Source organism: Sus scrofa, chromosome 14, assembly GCF_054392235.1.
Source record: "Sus scrofa isolate SSC_HxYL_T2T_F1_AM1 chromosome 14, Sscrofa_HxYL_maternal_Yorkshire_Landrace_v2.0, whole genome shotgun sequence".
Taxonomy (NCBI): Eukaryota; Metazoa; Chordata; class Mammalia; order Artiodactyla; family Suidae; genus Sus; species Sus scrofa.
Genome location: NC_139396.1, coordinates 120,485,898 through 120,502,016, shown reverse-complemented (window position 1 = coordinate 120,502,016; position 16,119 = coordinate 120,485,898). Strand labels below are relative to the sequence as shown.

Below are 16,119 nucleotides of genomic sequence, written 5' to 3'. Positions count from 1 at the left end.
GTGTGGATTTAATGCATGCTGATAAAACTATGTTTTCCAGGATTAAAAAAATAAACCTATAAAAAGTAAATCTAAGGAAGCCATAAAAGTCATCAATCCCATTCCCAGGTGAGGAAACAGAGTGAGAGAAAGTCAATGACTTAAGTCAAGGCTTTTAAAATGGTTCTGAACCTGGCTGTAACTACTGCTTGGATCTTCACGCTCTCAGTACTTTGTCTAGATGCTTCTAAGTTATTGAAAAAGAGGTAGTGTAGCAATGCTGTGTTATATTTTCTTGATAAATTAGCAATGTTTTTCATGTCTGTAAATGAATTAATTCGGCTGGGATTAGGCGAAAAGCATAGTAAGATTGATTGAAAAGTTTGAAAATATTTCCAAGTTACATTCTTATAAATTCACATTGAATGGATTGTAGCGAAATATTTTGTTACTGTTAGGTTTTTCCATCTGGACTTTGTAGAGACAAACTCTTGGAGAAACCATCTTATTTTGTGTCCTTCTCTTCTCTAAACACCTACCCCTTCCTCATGAACGTGGAGTGAAAGCAGTGGTTTTACCGGGGCAGGAACCACCATTTTGTAATTCTAAACACGTTACAGGTCCTAGCTCTGCCAATTTCAATTCAACAAATATTTATGCCATTCTCTGATCTAACAAAGGTCCATTTATCCCTTGGTCTCATTTTCCTCAAACATGATATGTATGTGCTACAAACGGGAGCAAGGGAATTTATTTCAATATCTTTATACACAGGAATATTAGTGCTAATGAATTTTGAGTAGGATCTATGAAGCCAATGGACCAAGTTGAATAAAACTCTCCTTCTTGAAGTCTTTGTATTTGTAGAGGCTGATACTAACTCTTAGGATGTCTTTAGAGTTTTATTTTTTCCTGTTTCTTAGAGGAAATACTAACCTGACTAATGCAATCAAATATTCCACCTTTGAAAAACCGGAGCTGAGGCTCTATTTCAACACATAGCCATAGCTGAATGATCATTTGCAACTGATCTAAAAGACCATCAGTGGAAGATCATATGATTAAGAGTCCACATGAAGTGACCTAACATTCTAAGCTGATCAAGTCAATAATAAAGAGGCCACTTTTACACTTCCCTTTGTGCTTTGTAAATACAGTCTTTTATGATGCTAACTTAATTTCATGTTTTTATATTTCCCATTTGGTTTTGATTGGCTAAGTGAAAAAGAAAAAAATAATAATCAGGCAGTAAAGGGAATCAAAATGAATTGATTAAAGAGCCTGAAGCCTTAATGTGCTAAAATGCCCTTGATATAATCATATGTTTTCCTTAGTAGATACTGGGATTTATAAGAAATTAAATAGGGGCTATATGATCAAATGAGTGTTTTAGAATAATTTTAGGGTGCATAAAATTTGAATGAATTTTGAATGAAAATTTGAATGAATGTGCTATGGTTATTATAGATGACAAGTGTTAGACTGTATATCAGGCAGATCAAAAGCTTATTGGATTTTTTAATTACCTTGTAATACAGGGACTGTGTTGAATCAATTATTACATAAATTCTCTTGAACCAGTAATTAAAAAGGAGTCTATTAGGTCAACTATTATCTCTTCGTTTTCTCCCTAAAAATATTTACACAAAATCTGTTCAATTTTCTGGCTATAGTTCCACTTTGGGACAATGTTCTCCATGTGAAATTTTGTCCCAGTAAAAGAAGACATCATTCTGGCCTTTTATTTATCTTAAACTGGCTCCTTCTATTTCTGATACATGATATAACATGGATGAATCTCAAAAACATTCAACATTATATGAGTTACTTAGAATAGGTAAATTCATAGAGATAGAAAATAGAATAGTGGTTACCAGGAGCTTGGGGAGGGAAAATAATGGGGAGTTTAATTATTTGATGGATACATAATTTCTTTTTGGGATGGTGGGGAAAATATGGAACTACGTAGTGGTAATATTGCAAAATACTGTGAATGTACATAATGCCACTGAATTACACACTTGAAAATGATTTAGTAGGTTTTTAACAAAAGGCTGTTTCTCTTAGGTCAACTAATATGTCTTCATTTTCTCCCTAAAAATAATACCCAGTTCCATTTACCTCACAGTAGATGACTTCATCATGCTGACTTATTAGAACACAACTCAATCCTTAATTATATTCCTATACCCTGTATTCCTATTATTACTCCCTTGAATATTTAGACAAGTCATCTGATTGCAATTTTCAAAATTTTATTCCAGATAGGACTAGCAATATTTTTTCTTACTTTCTAAGCACTTACACACCAAAAACAAAAACAAACAAACAAAAAATTACCTTAACAAGTGTGGATTTTGACCAGTTTTAGAATTCAAGGTATTCTCTATATTTAAGGGGATGATCCTTAACTAGATATAACTAATGGAATAAGCATTTCTATAATAATATGTGACAAAACAGTGTAATGCATACAATGACATTTCCCTCATTTGTGTCACTATACAATAAATTTTAGCTACTGGTGGAATATTTCTAGCTATTGATTGAATAGACAAAAACACAATATTATTCAATCTGTATGATTTGAGAGAATTAAGTGAGTTAAAATTCTTTATTTGGAATGATGGTGGTTCCACTGAGAGTCCTAGGAAATTCAATGAAATTTAGTAAAAGACAAAGCTGAGTTTGGTTCTTAGCATGTCAAGTTTCAGCTATTCCTAGATTTTATATGTGGTCACCATTCGTTCGTACAGGTTTTTGTTTTTTCATTTGATTCTTTTGATGCTCTAATATGAACTGGTGAATGGATAATGTTTATGGTATATTAGTTCTTAGATGGTGTCACTTAATTGAACTGTATTTTGAATTGACTTTAAAAGTACTTCATTGAACATTTACTATGAGAGCATGTAAGTAAAAAAAATAAGCAATAAGTGTAAGTTAGACAAAAATCCTTATATTTGATAAATATAGCTTACTTCTTTGCCTGCCAGCCCCTGGTTGTACCTCCTGTTGAGTTAAATTGTGTGAATCTCTGTAAACCCAACTTCAGGACTTCAAGTACTCATAGTTTGTATTATAAAAACAATAGTTATTTTTTCACTTTCTAACAGTAACATTTCTGTAACATTGTTACTCACAGTAACATTTCCACTTTCTACACGGTGATATTAATGATCTGCGGAATACTCTAACTTTGAAATGTTCCCTCTGACTTTGAGATGCGCTCCCTACCACCCCTCCCCTTCTACCCTGTTACCCCGCCCTCCCCACCGCCTACTCAAGGACTCAATCCCTCTTTGTTTTCAACCATCCTTTGTTTTAACCATTCTTAACTACGAGTACCCCTTACTCCAAAACTTTCTCCTCTAATTTCCGCTCTGGACCCATTTCCCCCTTATCCAAAGCTGCCTTTAAAGCATAGAATTTTACCTGTACAAAATAATTCAGTTGATGCTAATGTCAAAAGAACACAGAAGAATTCATTAGGACTGAGATTATCTAAAGTCCCATTTCTTTTTGGTGTTGCTACACCATTCTTTAAAAATGAGATAATGGTAACAAGGCAGACAAAACAACTTTGATTGGGCAATAGCTCCTGTTTCAAAGATGGGAAAAAAAAAAAAAAAGGATTTATTGCTTTCAACTGCCATTGGCAGTTGGTACAAAAAAATAAACAAATACTCTAGGTATTAAAATAAATGACTCCTCCCTCCCCCAGATATCTCCCTATTTTCATTAATGTCATATGTAGTTTTTTATTTGGGGGAAAAATTAAAGTTGAAAATAAAGAAATAAATTCTTCTTGTTTTCTTGCTCCTGGATCTGGGTATGTTTCTCCATCATAAACCAAGCTGCCTGGGTAAGATTTAAGAGGCATTTATCAAAGCCTCAAAATTCAAAATTGGAGTCTTAACTCTGCCTTAAGACCATGGTAAGCAGTCGTTTATTATTTGTGCCCTTTCTGTCTTGCCCACTAGACTTCAAACTCTACTAGAAAACATGTCATCATTTGTTCAATAAGCAATTAAATGAATGGCCCATTGCTAGAAGACTATGGATTCTTTCCAGGTATTTTGAAATAAACCTCTAGAAAGCTAACCCAGAATTATAAGGTCTTTAGATTCCTACTTCCAACTTTGAAGTAGCCTTGTTGGAACGAACACCAGTTATACTGCAAATTCTTTTAGAGTTTAAAATGGTCTTACCTTTGCTGTTACTTTGGTTTAGTCTTAGAAACAAGGAGAACATTAGAGTTATTTCAAATCCATTGCTCTATTTCCTCTTGATACATTTTTCTGCACAGTCTTCTAAATAGTTGATGATGCAAAAGAAAAAAAAGCAAAAAGAAAAAAAATCAAAAAGTAATTCTTATTTTAATAGACAGGTGAATATTTTCAGAATCTATTAACTATTGGTAAAAATTGCCTTTCAGCAGAGAAACCTAAAAGTAATATCAATGATAGCAGGGGAGTTTTAGGAAAACTTATTGTAGATATGAAATAAGACCATTTGCCTCTCACTGTTCTGGTGAGAAAGGAGATGGAGAGAACTATAATTAACAAACCAGAAAAAAGGGAGATGATAAATATTGCTAGGCAGCAAAAAAAGGTAATTATAGACTGTAGTTTACTTGCTAGTTAGCTGGACTAAACCTATATTTGAACCATGTATCATGATTCAGTTCTTATCTAATGTGTTTGTTTTTTTTAAATCTAAAACCAGGATATATTCAGTAGACTTTAAAACAATGTGTGCCTTCAATATTTTTCTATTAATGGTGTTGTGACTTAGAAAAAATATAGGGTTCAGCTTTATAGCTTTACTTCTGTTATGCTATTTGTAATTAACCTTTACTATGAAACAATCAGTCAGTGATGGTTTCCTGTTATTCCAGAAACGTCAGGCAGTATGACACATTTTGTTAACACTAGGTCACTTGCTAAAACTATGTTGCTCATCTTAGCTGAAAGTCAGGCTATTTCATGAGTGTAGGTGAAGATTTTGATGGAGAAAATTGTATTCTTTAAGTTGTTTTACGAAACTAAATTCAAATGTTCAAGTCCATAGAATGCATAGATTTGTATCTAAATCTTTTATTTATTTATTTATTTATTTATTTATTTATTTAGCCTTTTTAGGGCAACACCTGTGGCATATGGAGGTTCCCAGGCTAGGGTTCATAATCAGAGCTGTAGTTGCTGGTCTACACCACAACCACAGCAACTCCAGAGCCAAGCCACAACTGCGACCTACACCATAGCTCATGGTAACTCCGGATCCTTAACCCACTGAGCAAGGCCAGGGATTGAACCTGCATTCTCATGGATCCTGGCAGATTTATTTCTGCTGAGCCATGATTAGAACTCCTATCTAAAGCTTTTATAATGGCTTTGAACTTGAACACTACTTCTAGGATGCCTTTCTTTCTACAGCTTCATTTTAGATTTGGATTAATTCACAAGGAAAGATATCTTTCCAAATAGGGCAATAACTTCAAGGAAAGGCATTCTCATCAAGTTTATGAAAGTAATGACAGAATGAGGTCCAAATAATATTTCAAAATTGAAAAAAAGACAAATTGGTACCTTATTATTATCTCCATTCCCAGTAGGATTATTATATGACCTCAGATATAAAGTGCTAAATGCTGATTCTGTCAAAAATACATCACCTTAGCCTTATAATAAAAAAAAAAAAGTCATTAAAAACATTATTGCAAGGCTTTGGCAATGTTGTAAAAATTTCCTCAGTAAGATTGTAAATGTGTACTTAGCTGGCTTAAGACAGTATACTTCAGCCAACATGACTTATGGAAGAAAAGTAATAGTTTTGTGTTAAAAGTGACACAGTTGTGACTCAGGATAGTTATTTTTTCCACCCAGTCACATCTATGTGGCCAATTTGATCATACTGAAAAATAAGATATTCTAGTTTGGATCTATGACTTTTTGTTTATTTGTTTGATTTTTGATGCATGAGTTATACTGATACAATTTTTAAGAATGAAGCATATGATGTTCTTCCTTCTGGACTGATAATATCATTGTATGTAAATGCTCTCTGCCTTGTTGGAATTTCATCTCATAACTGACCAAACAGAAGTGTCTAATCTGTGGCAGGGTAGAGGTTCATTTTATTTTCTGGGTGTTTCCTCTTCTCCAGATGTCTGATATCTTCTTAAAGATACAAATAGCTGATCTTCTTAAAAACTAAGTCTGAGCCACTTTGGGATTGTGTGTAATTGAATTACAGGTAGAATAGTTTTGAGTTAGACTCTTTGAACATGTCATCATGGGTTAATCTACAAAAGCTGTGATCTGCTCCAGAGAAAACAGAAGACCTTTAGTTTCAGTTGCACATAAAAATTTTAGGAATCCCCCTTGGGCCCTATCCTCTTAATGAAAATGTGCACAGAGCCAGCTGTCCTTGGCAAAAGTGGAAAGCCTTTGGTGCTCTTGGCTTCAAAAAATGTGATTTTTTGGTACTCATTGAGTCAACCATTATCAGAAACACCTTCAGCGTTCACACCGTTGCTAATGACCATCTTCTTCAAGACAATCTATTTTCTCAGGCCTCTTTTTTCTACAAGTGTCATGATTGGTAATGATGATCACAGTTACAAGCAATATTTTTGAGTGCTGACTATATGCTCTGGATAAGTAAAACTGTGTTAACTTTTTAATTGTCTCCCAGTTTCATAATTTACTTTGGAGCTACAGTCTGGGTTGTTTTTTCATAAGAAATGTGTCATGATTCTAAGGTATTTCTAAAAATAAGCTCTTTGGGGAGTTCCCTTTCTGGCTCAGTGGTTAATGAACCCAACTAGATTTCATGAGGGTACAGGTTTGATTCCTGGCCTCACTCAGTAGGTTAAGGATCTGGCATTGCTGTGAGTTGTGGTGTAAGTCACAGATGCAGCTCGGATCCTGAGTTGCTGTGTCTGTGGTGTAGGCTGGCAGCTGTAGCTCAGATTGGACCCCTAGCCTGGAAACTTCTGTATGCCGTATGTGTGGCCCTTAAAAAAAAAAAGGCAAAAAATAAATAAATAAAAATAAATTCTTTTGAATTAAACTAGATTCAGTATGCCCTTTAATCTCAACTGATTTTGTTTTTTTTTATTTATTTTTGGTGAAGAGAGGTCAGTATAGTTAAATGGATCTATTGTTTTTCATCAGAGTGGACCATTTGCTTCTATTTAAAAATGTGTTCCTATGGAAAGAGTAACTGAATGAGAGATATGAGTTTCAGACCCATGCCTTTTAGCACCATACCCAAGGCATATGGAGGTTCCCAGGCTGGGGGTTCAATTGGAGCTGTAGCTGCTGGCCTACACCACAGCCACAGCAACACCAGATCTGAGCCTCATCTGTGACCTACACCACAGCTCATGGCAATGCCAGATACTTAACCCCCGAGCGAGGCCATGGATAGAACCTGCATCCTCATGGATACTAGTCAGATTCGTTTCGAGTCACAATGGGAATTCCTCAGACCCATGTCCAATGTCTACTAGTTGTAAAAACTACATAAAGTTAATTCACCTCTCTGACCTTAGTGTCATTATTGGTAAAATAAAGAGTTTTACTTAGATCATCAGAGTTTTCTTAGATTTATAACTAATTCTGCATGTCTTCATTTGACCTAAAAAAATTAATTTTCTTCCCCCTTTAGGTTTTCTCACTTAACAACCTTTTGGTTACCCAGTGCTTTTCAAATGAATCATCCGTTTAGTCATTTAATAAATATCAATTAAGTACCTGTTATATGTCAGGTACTACATGAGGTGTGGAAGTGTCAACCAAGAGAAAAAAATTGCCCTTCTGTAGCTTCTAGGTTAGTGAGAAAAAGAATAAGGAAAAATAGGTCTACTTAATGTAAAATTACAACTAAGATGTGTAATGCTGTTAGAGCAGCCTTGTGCCATGACAATGAGTAAGGACAGGCTTCCCAAAGAAATGATTATTACAAGATGGGCATTAGTTGGGATGTATTTTTTGGCATTGATGTTTCTAGTAGAGAAGATAAGGAACAGGACATGCTAAAGACCAGGTAGGGGTCTTGTAGATTATCTGCTCTCTGACTCTGACCATTTTCTTCAGACATAATTGACTTTGTGTTCGGAATGGAATCCAGCTCTCATGGGGCCTACAGTTTAGAGAAGCGATCTAATCAACTTGGGCTTGGCTCTCCATGGCTTCATGTAACTCTTTCAATAACATTTAGAAGAATATTATAGGAAAAAAAAATAACCATCTACAAATGCATCTGGATGCCTTTGGGAGATGGGTTCCTCCTGATAAGCCTCATACAGAATTGGTTGATAGGTACTGGTTCTTCTGACCTCTTGAATCTGGTTCTGGACAGCCCTTGACTGTCCAGTCAATGACCAAGCCATTTTTGGACTTCAAGGACTTGGTTAATTATTGGAGAATGGAGAGGTTTTTGTTTTTGAGACAGTTCTATTCAGTCTAACAAATATTCGAAGGCCTTATTAGGTGCTAAGCAGTGTGCCTGGAACAATGGCTATATAGATGATTTAAGACACAGTTCCTGATTTTAATGGACTCAAAGTCTAAATTGCCTAGCAACTTCAATCGTGCCCTCATTTGTATAATTTGAAAAAGTAACGGAAATACTTGGTTTTGTCTTTTAGAAATAACTGTAGGAACACAATACAGAATAGACATTAAATATGAAAAATAAGACTTAATTTCCAGTGGAATAATCTAGCTATATTTATGTTTAGCAAAAGAAATAAGACTATTCCTCTGGAAGTTTTATAAGATGGCACTATCTGCCAAAGTTTTACCTTAGCTGTATTGTTAATGTTGTACATAGTACTTTTTCCTTTTTATGGTTGCACCCCTGGCATGTGGAAGTTCCCAAGCCAGGGATCAAAGCCATACCACAGTAGCAACCTGAGCCTCAGCAGTGACAACACCAAATCCTTAAATCCGTGAGCCACAAGGGAACTCCAGTAGTATTTTAATAACAGTGAATAATGTCTTGTAGGTCCTGGTTAAACAACATATATATTGTGTAGCTAAAGTGAAAGCTAGTAGGTTTTCTTGTCCCTGAAAATTCTTTGTTGAGTTATGAAATTCACTAACTGGTCAAGGAAGCAGAGCAAATGCAGATATACTGGGGCTGAATCATGTCTTTACTCTCCTAAAGCTGTCTGTTGCGTTCCAGCAATAGGGGTGGAATAATCTTTCTCCATGTTTTCCTTCTGTTCTTCTTTAGCTACCATCCCTTAAATATATTTACCTTGATTCTCTTTTTTTTAATATCAGTACACATAGAGGAGAAACAAGGCTTCTTGTTTCCAAAGGGATTCTTGGCTTCACCTTTTAGAGAAAGCAAGCCACCACTCTGTTCCACTGAGTTCTGACTTTTAAAAGCTAAAGTGATGATCAAATTAACTCATAAGCCTGCAACAACAGTTTTGAGTGCTTTTTAAGCCTATTGTAGGCTCTTGACTTATGATGTAAGTTAGGGGCACTTTCCAGTATTCCTTTGGGAGATGAGGTAGAAGCTCTGAGCAAGGAAGGGGTCAGTGCAATGGTCAGAGATGCTTGCTGCATGGAACTGTCTAAAGTAGATGAAATAGAAAAGGGCCTATCACCTTATTAATCTTTTGCTTTTTTTTCTGCTCTACTGTCAATACTTTCCTTGCCTCTGCCCCACGCCTTTTATTACATCATGATATCTGCAGTCATGTGCATGTGTTTGTGATTGTGTGTGTGTGTGCCTGCATGTGCACATGTCCGCTCTTACTCTCTTTAGACCCCCTTGCCATTTGCTGATTCTGTCACTCATTCAGACTCCAAGAAGATGTGATTAGTTTAGCAATTTCTCTTGAAGTTAGCCTTCTTATAAACTAACAACGGGCCTACAGACAGGTCTTATCAAGTGCCCACTCTTTGTCCGGTCATCTGCTACCTGAGAGGTGGGGTCCACTGGTATAAAGCAAATGGATAAAGAAGAATTTTATGGTGTAAAAGGGAACTGTGAGTAAAGCCAGGACTTGACATTACATTAGGACCCATTAACTAGAATTAACTAGAGGGTCCTTTCAATGCCTTCCAGCACAATAATCAAAACAAAGAATAGAAAGTAAGTATAAGAAGGATTGAGATGGGAGGCACTGGGAGAAGGAAAGATACTTCATAATTGAGTTTTAAATTATCTAGTAGAATTACCGTGCAATTTCGCCTAATTATCTCACTTAGATATAGGAAGCCAAATTCACTGGTCCATAGTCTCCAATGTTCATTTTAAGTGTGAAAATGGGCTGCAGGAATGTAAGCTCATTAATCCAAACAATAATTCCCCCCTAAGTTTTAGGTAGTATGCATCATTTTGGACACAAGGAATAGCTTTTTCCTTCTGGTTGCATTCTCCCTTAAATATGGTGCTAATGATTCTTTATTTAGTAGCTTTCATATGATTTAGCAGTTATTATCTTTAGTGTTCATGCTAAGTTTTATATTGTTCTATTGCTACTTAGAAACTATATGTATTCAAGTCTATTTTTTTCCCCTCACAATTGGCTTTTTTTCACTTCATATCAGGAGTTAAACACATCCACTTTTCTAGAAATGGGATTTGAATGAAGGTTCATATTTCCGGCTGTCCTTCCTGAATAACATTTCTGCTTGATCTTGGCAGTTCAACAATAGTTCCAGCAAATGGAGCCACAGAACAACTAACTTACTGTTTAATGCCACTGTTTAAAAAATCTCCTGCAAGGACCCTTCTGAATGTGGTCTTTTCCTGATCCTATTTTGTATTTGTCAATCACGTGAATTGGGATTCAGTGTGTAGAAACTATGGAATAAATACAGTTTACATATAAAAAAAAGTTGGTTCATATCTCAGAAACTAGATTCCAGTACCAGGTTTTCCTAGGGTCCAGGCTTTCTCAGAGCACTTCACCTATGGCATTAACTTTACTGGAGCTGACAGTGTTATGAAAGGTATGGGTAGAAATCTCTGCATTTATTCATCTCCCCATGAAGGATCCCCTGCTCTGTTGCAATGCAGCACTTCTGTCTCTCATCCCTATGGTCCCGATGGAGCTGGCATTCAGGGATTACCTTTCTTGCCATCCCCAGTTAGAGAGTAATTATATGATCCACATCAGACCACTTGGGTTCTCTTGCTTCTCAACTTGAGTCTTAAATAATTAGACACAAAGACTGAAAACAATCGGAGCTGCATTTTTCTGTCGGGTTATCATCCATTGACGTATGCTGCTTGGTCCTGCGAGCATCCCTGATGTAACTTTACATGGTCATATTGTCAGTCTCCCTGTGGTTCTGAATCATGCACTGTCTTTCCAGAACATCACTTTTCTTGTTAAGATGAAATTTTGTTCAAGTTTGCTATGTTTCGATTGCTTGTAAACAAATGTTTGTAACCCGATCAGGGAGCCGAATAGACTGGAATTATTTCTCCTTCCTTCAAACAGAGTGTTTTGTTGGGTGAAGGAGACCAGCCGATAAGTAATATATTTGCTATCTCTGACTCTGACTTTACAATTAAAGTGCTGATACTGAGCACTGACTACAATTGAGGGGTCCAGAGAGAGCGAGGTTTCTGCAGGTGCCTGATGGGTCTTCTTGGGTTTATGCCATACCCTGCTGGATGGGTTTCTGTGGAACCTCTTCACTGTAACTGGCGAGTGTCTTGGCTGATGGGAGCCCTATGCTTCTATCCAAACTCTCTCCACCAGTGCTTCCCCATAAATCTCTGCTTTGTTTATTCCTCTTGTTACCATATTTGTGCTGACTCCTTGACCATTTCCCAATTTAGTGCAATTTTCAAGATACCTTACACAGTACTTGCTTATTTAACAAAAGGGCCTGATGTTCCTCTAGAACTGACCTGCTATTAGCTTTTTGACAAAAGTCTCTTTCTTTACTTAAGATTGAAGAACAGAGAACTCTTTATGTGGAAGTGATTCACCCAACTTTAGATTCTTGTGTTTGGTAAGTTTGGCTCTTTTTAAGCATCTGAACAAACTTTTTGTATCTTGACAGAATACAGGCACAGACTTTTTGCTTTACAGCAAAAGTGCTTATCCTGAACAAGGAGGTGTCCATGGGCAGGCTTTATAGGTCCTTACATTCTTTGAAATTTTGTGCAGCATTTGGTGTGATGTGTACTTTTATAAGAAGAGATAATAGATTTTTATCAGATTCTCAGTGTTCCGTCACTCTTCAAAAAAAAAAAAAAAAAACTAGCAAACAAACAGCTATTGGCAAACTTCTCTGAGGCTGTAGGATATTTATTGTCTGAGCCCATTTGGGGAATGAGTGGATCTGTACCCACATCTGAAATCACTCCAGATTCACTACATTAGAGTTAAATATCCATATTCTGCAGGGTCACATGCTGGTTCTGCTGACAACTCAAATCAAGTAGCTGGAAGGTATAGGCAAGTTATCTGGGACAATTAAAATAATTCTGTCGCTGGTTCCAGGCAAGCACATTCACAGGCTTTCACACATTAAGGTTTTGTGCTAAGTTTTGCCAAGGTCAGCCTCTGAGGAACACAGAATTGCTATTTTAACTCAACAGATTGTATATGAAAATAATACTTTTCTGCCATTATAACACATGTGTCTTGAGCTGGGAACAAGGAATACATTTGTGTTTGTATACCTACACTCTTTTACACCAATTCCCTAGGGATTAGAAGTTGTACAATATTTGGGGTTGAAAGAACTGAAATCGATTGCATTTTCACTAATTTCATGATGGTGTAACCTGGGTGAATTCCTATAGTCTGTAAAATGGGAATAATGACACTACCTAAGTTTCACAATTACGTTGCTCACAAATGAGGAAATCATGTATATGATTATAAAATGTCTTTCTGAGTTATTACCAGCAGGTGTATAACACAATTTGAAATGGTTTGCCAAGTCTAGAGGTTAGTATTGAATTATGAACCCAAGGCCTTCTCGTTCTAGAACTAACAGTCTAAACTACTATGATAGGTTTGCTGATTATCAATCAGCTCTTGCTACCTGGCTCATAAATCAACCTTAAGGGGATAAAAATATTTCTTATCTTTCAAAGATGAATGCATTGGAAAACCAAGAGACAGAAATTCCCCTCTATGGATTTTTAGAGAGAGGGGCACCACATTTCAGCTACACTTCATTCATTTTCTATCTCAATTTCTGAAGTCCTTAACTTAACTAGAAAACCACGTGCAGGTCTACTATATCCTCTTCTTGAGGGGGATGGGATGTGAGAACTATTGGCCACCTAAAGGGTACCAGGCTCTGTTTTGTGCTAAGAACTTTCCCAAATATTTCCTTTCCATCCTCACTCTGCCATCACTCTCTCTCCCCTTCATCAGCTTCCACAGAACTGTGCATCTTTTATTCTTTCTGTCCTTCAGATATAATACAGAGAAGAAGTAAATAAAGGCAAATAAATAGAACACCTACACTGCAGCCCATGCATGTTGTAAAAATCCAGTGAGGAAACTTGGGTGGCAAAACTTCAAAAAAACTTCATCGAGGAACATTGTTTGCATGTTTTGGGTAAAACTGGATTTGGTATTTTAGAACATGCTCAGACAGCTGCACTGCCCCACTGTGCTGTGACTACATTAGCTGTAGGAGCTAGGTGAGTCTTCAATATCTGAATGTCCTAATCCAAAATAGAACATTGGCTGAATCCTTAGCTGCCCTTTGAGTTATCAGATTCTAGACCTTTGCCTACCTGTGACTTTTGTGATTAAAAAAAAAAAAATGTGGACTTGGTTTATCTGGGAATAAATCCCGTAATCCTCAACCTCTTCTCTTTCACCTGTGGATAAAATTATTACCAAGGGAGGAATGTTTGCAGAGCGTTTCAAAGAGAGCTTTATACTTTTTTTAGTATTGATTGTGACATGTGGTTAAGTCTTAGAAAAACAGTGATTTAGAAATGCTTGGGAAGAGTTCCTACTGTGGCACAACAGGTTAAGGATCTGGCATTGTCTTTGTGGTGGAGTGGGTTCAATCCCCAGCCCAGTACAGTGGGTTAAGGATCCAGCATTGCTGCAGCTGTGGTATAAGTTGCAGCTACAGCTTGGATTCAATCCCTGGCCTGGGAGCTTTCATATGCTGCAGTTGTGGCAAAAATAAATAATTAAAAAGCTAAAAATGCTTGGTGATTTTAAACAAGTATTTCAAAATTTAGAGCTGAGAGCCTAAAGTACTTGTTTAATGAAAATACTTCCAGGTGCATTTGTTGTTATTTGGTTACCAAAAGAGAAAAAAACAAAGAGAAAAATTACAGGAGTTCCTGTTGTGGCTCAGTGGTTAACGAATCTGACTAGGAACCATGAGGTTGCGGGTTCGATCCCTAGTCTTGCTTAGTGGGTTAAGGATCTGGCATTGCTGTGAGCTGTGGTGTAGGTCGCAGACGCAGCTCGGATCCCGAGTTGCTGTGGCTCTGGAGTAGGCCGGCAGCTACAGCTCCGATTCAAACCCTAGCCTGGGAACCTCCATATGCTGCAGGAGTGGCACTAGAAATGGCAAAAAGACAAAAAAATAAAAAAATAAAACGGGGGTGGGAATTACAAATTCTTACTTTAGCAAGGCTTAATTCTTAATGACTCTTTTATTGGAAAGTGGAGCCCACCAGGATAAAGAAGATATGCCTTCGTTATTCCCACATATGGACCCTTAACTGCAAGCCATGGAAATTTTCTTAGTTACACCATTTATTTTACTCACTGGATTTTAAAGGTACAAAGAATCGGATTACCTTGCCCAGAACTCTTGGCGTGCCAAGGATGATGAAAGAATTCAGAAAAGGGTAAAGGAGATTTTTTTCAGGTCTTTTTCCATTCACAAAACAGATATATTTGGCTAAATGAGCTAATTATCTAAAGAAAACACATGCATGACTATTCCTTATTTATGTGCTTACTTGTAATTCTTGCTTGTATTTTGTACCTCAACAATGTTTTAGCTTTCTGTAAAGTTCTTTCATCTTTGGTTGGCTTGCTCAGTATCACAAGCATGGTGTTTCAGAGATAGACAGTTGTCAGTTGCTGTTAAAGATTCTTGTTAATAGGGAGTCCCTGTCGTGGTACAGTGGAAACGAATCTGACTAGGACCCATGAGGATACAGGTTTGATCCCCGGCCTCGCTCAATGGGTTAGGGATCCAGTGTTGCTGGGAGCTATGGGTGCAGGTTGCAGACTTAGCTTGGATCTGGCTGTGGTTTAGGCTGCTGGCTACAGCTCAATTCAACTCCTAGCCTTGAACCACCATATGCCATGGGTGTGGTCCTAGAAAGATTGAAAAACAAAACAAAACAGTAAGTATCCCTCCCTGGGCCTCTGGTTGAACTTTCATACTAGGGTGTTAAGGATTTATTTCTTCATTAGTCACGAGTGACCTTGTTGAGAGAAAACAACTGACACAGTACACATCTCCCTGCCCTCCACTGGCAAGACTGGAGTAGCCAGACTGATGTCAGATAGGACAAGTTAGAAGAGGAAGGTTGTGAGTTCCCCGTCATGGCGCAAAGGAAATGGATCTGACTAGGAACCATGAGGTTGTGGATTCCATCCCTGACCTTGCTTGGCAGGTCAAGGATCCAGCGTTGCTGTGAGCTGTGTAGTGGAGGTTGCAGATGCAGCTCAGATCTGGCATTGCTGTGACTGCGGTGTAGGATGGTGGCTACAGCTCTGATTAGACCCCTAGCCTGGGAACCTCCATATGCCACCTCCATATGCCTCCATATGGCCCCAAAAAGACAAAAAGACGAAAAGAAAAAAAAAAAAAAAAAAAAGGATGGAGTCCCTTCCATTACTCCAAGGTCTTTGCCCTCATCATTACTGCTTTTGAGAGTTCTCAAATCCATAGCCCGAGGCCTGTCCTGCTATGGACAGTTCTGTCCTCTTTTCTGTCTTAAGTAAAAAGATTAGCAGTTAAGAACATGTCTTTTTTTAAACTTAAATACATTTATATCTAAAACAAGGAAAAGTGAATATACTATTGAGATACTATTGAGAGGTGGTAGTTTAGTGCTCAAGTGTGTGGGCTGTGAAGTCTGACAGCCTAGATTCATATCCTTGCTTGTTGTTTTCTATGTGACCTTGTGTTTCCCCATCTA

At 37.2% G+C, this 16,119-nt stretch overlaps 1 protein-coding gene across 3 annotated transcripts in view; it reads left to right on the top strand.

Moving 5' to 3' along the window:
• Positions 1-16,119, top strand: part of PRKG1 (protein kinase cGMP-dependent 1) — a 1,234,647-nt gene that overhangs the window by 490,877 nt on the left and 727,651 nt on the right.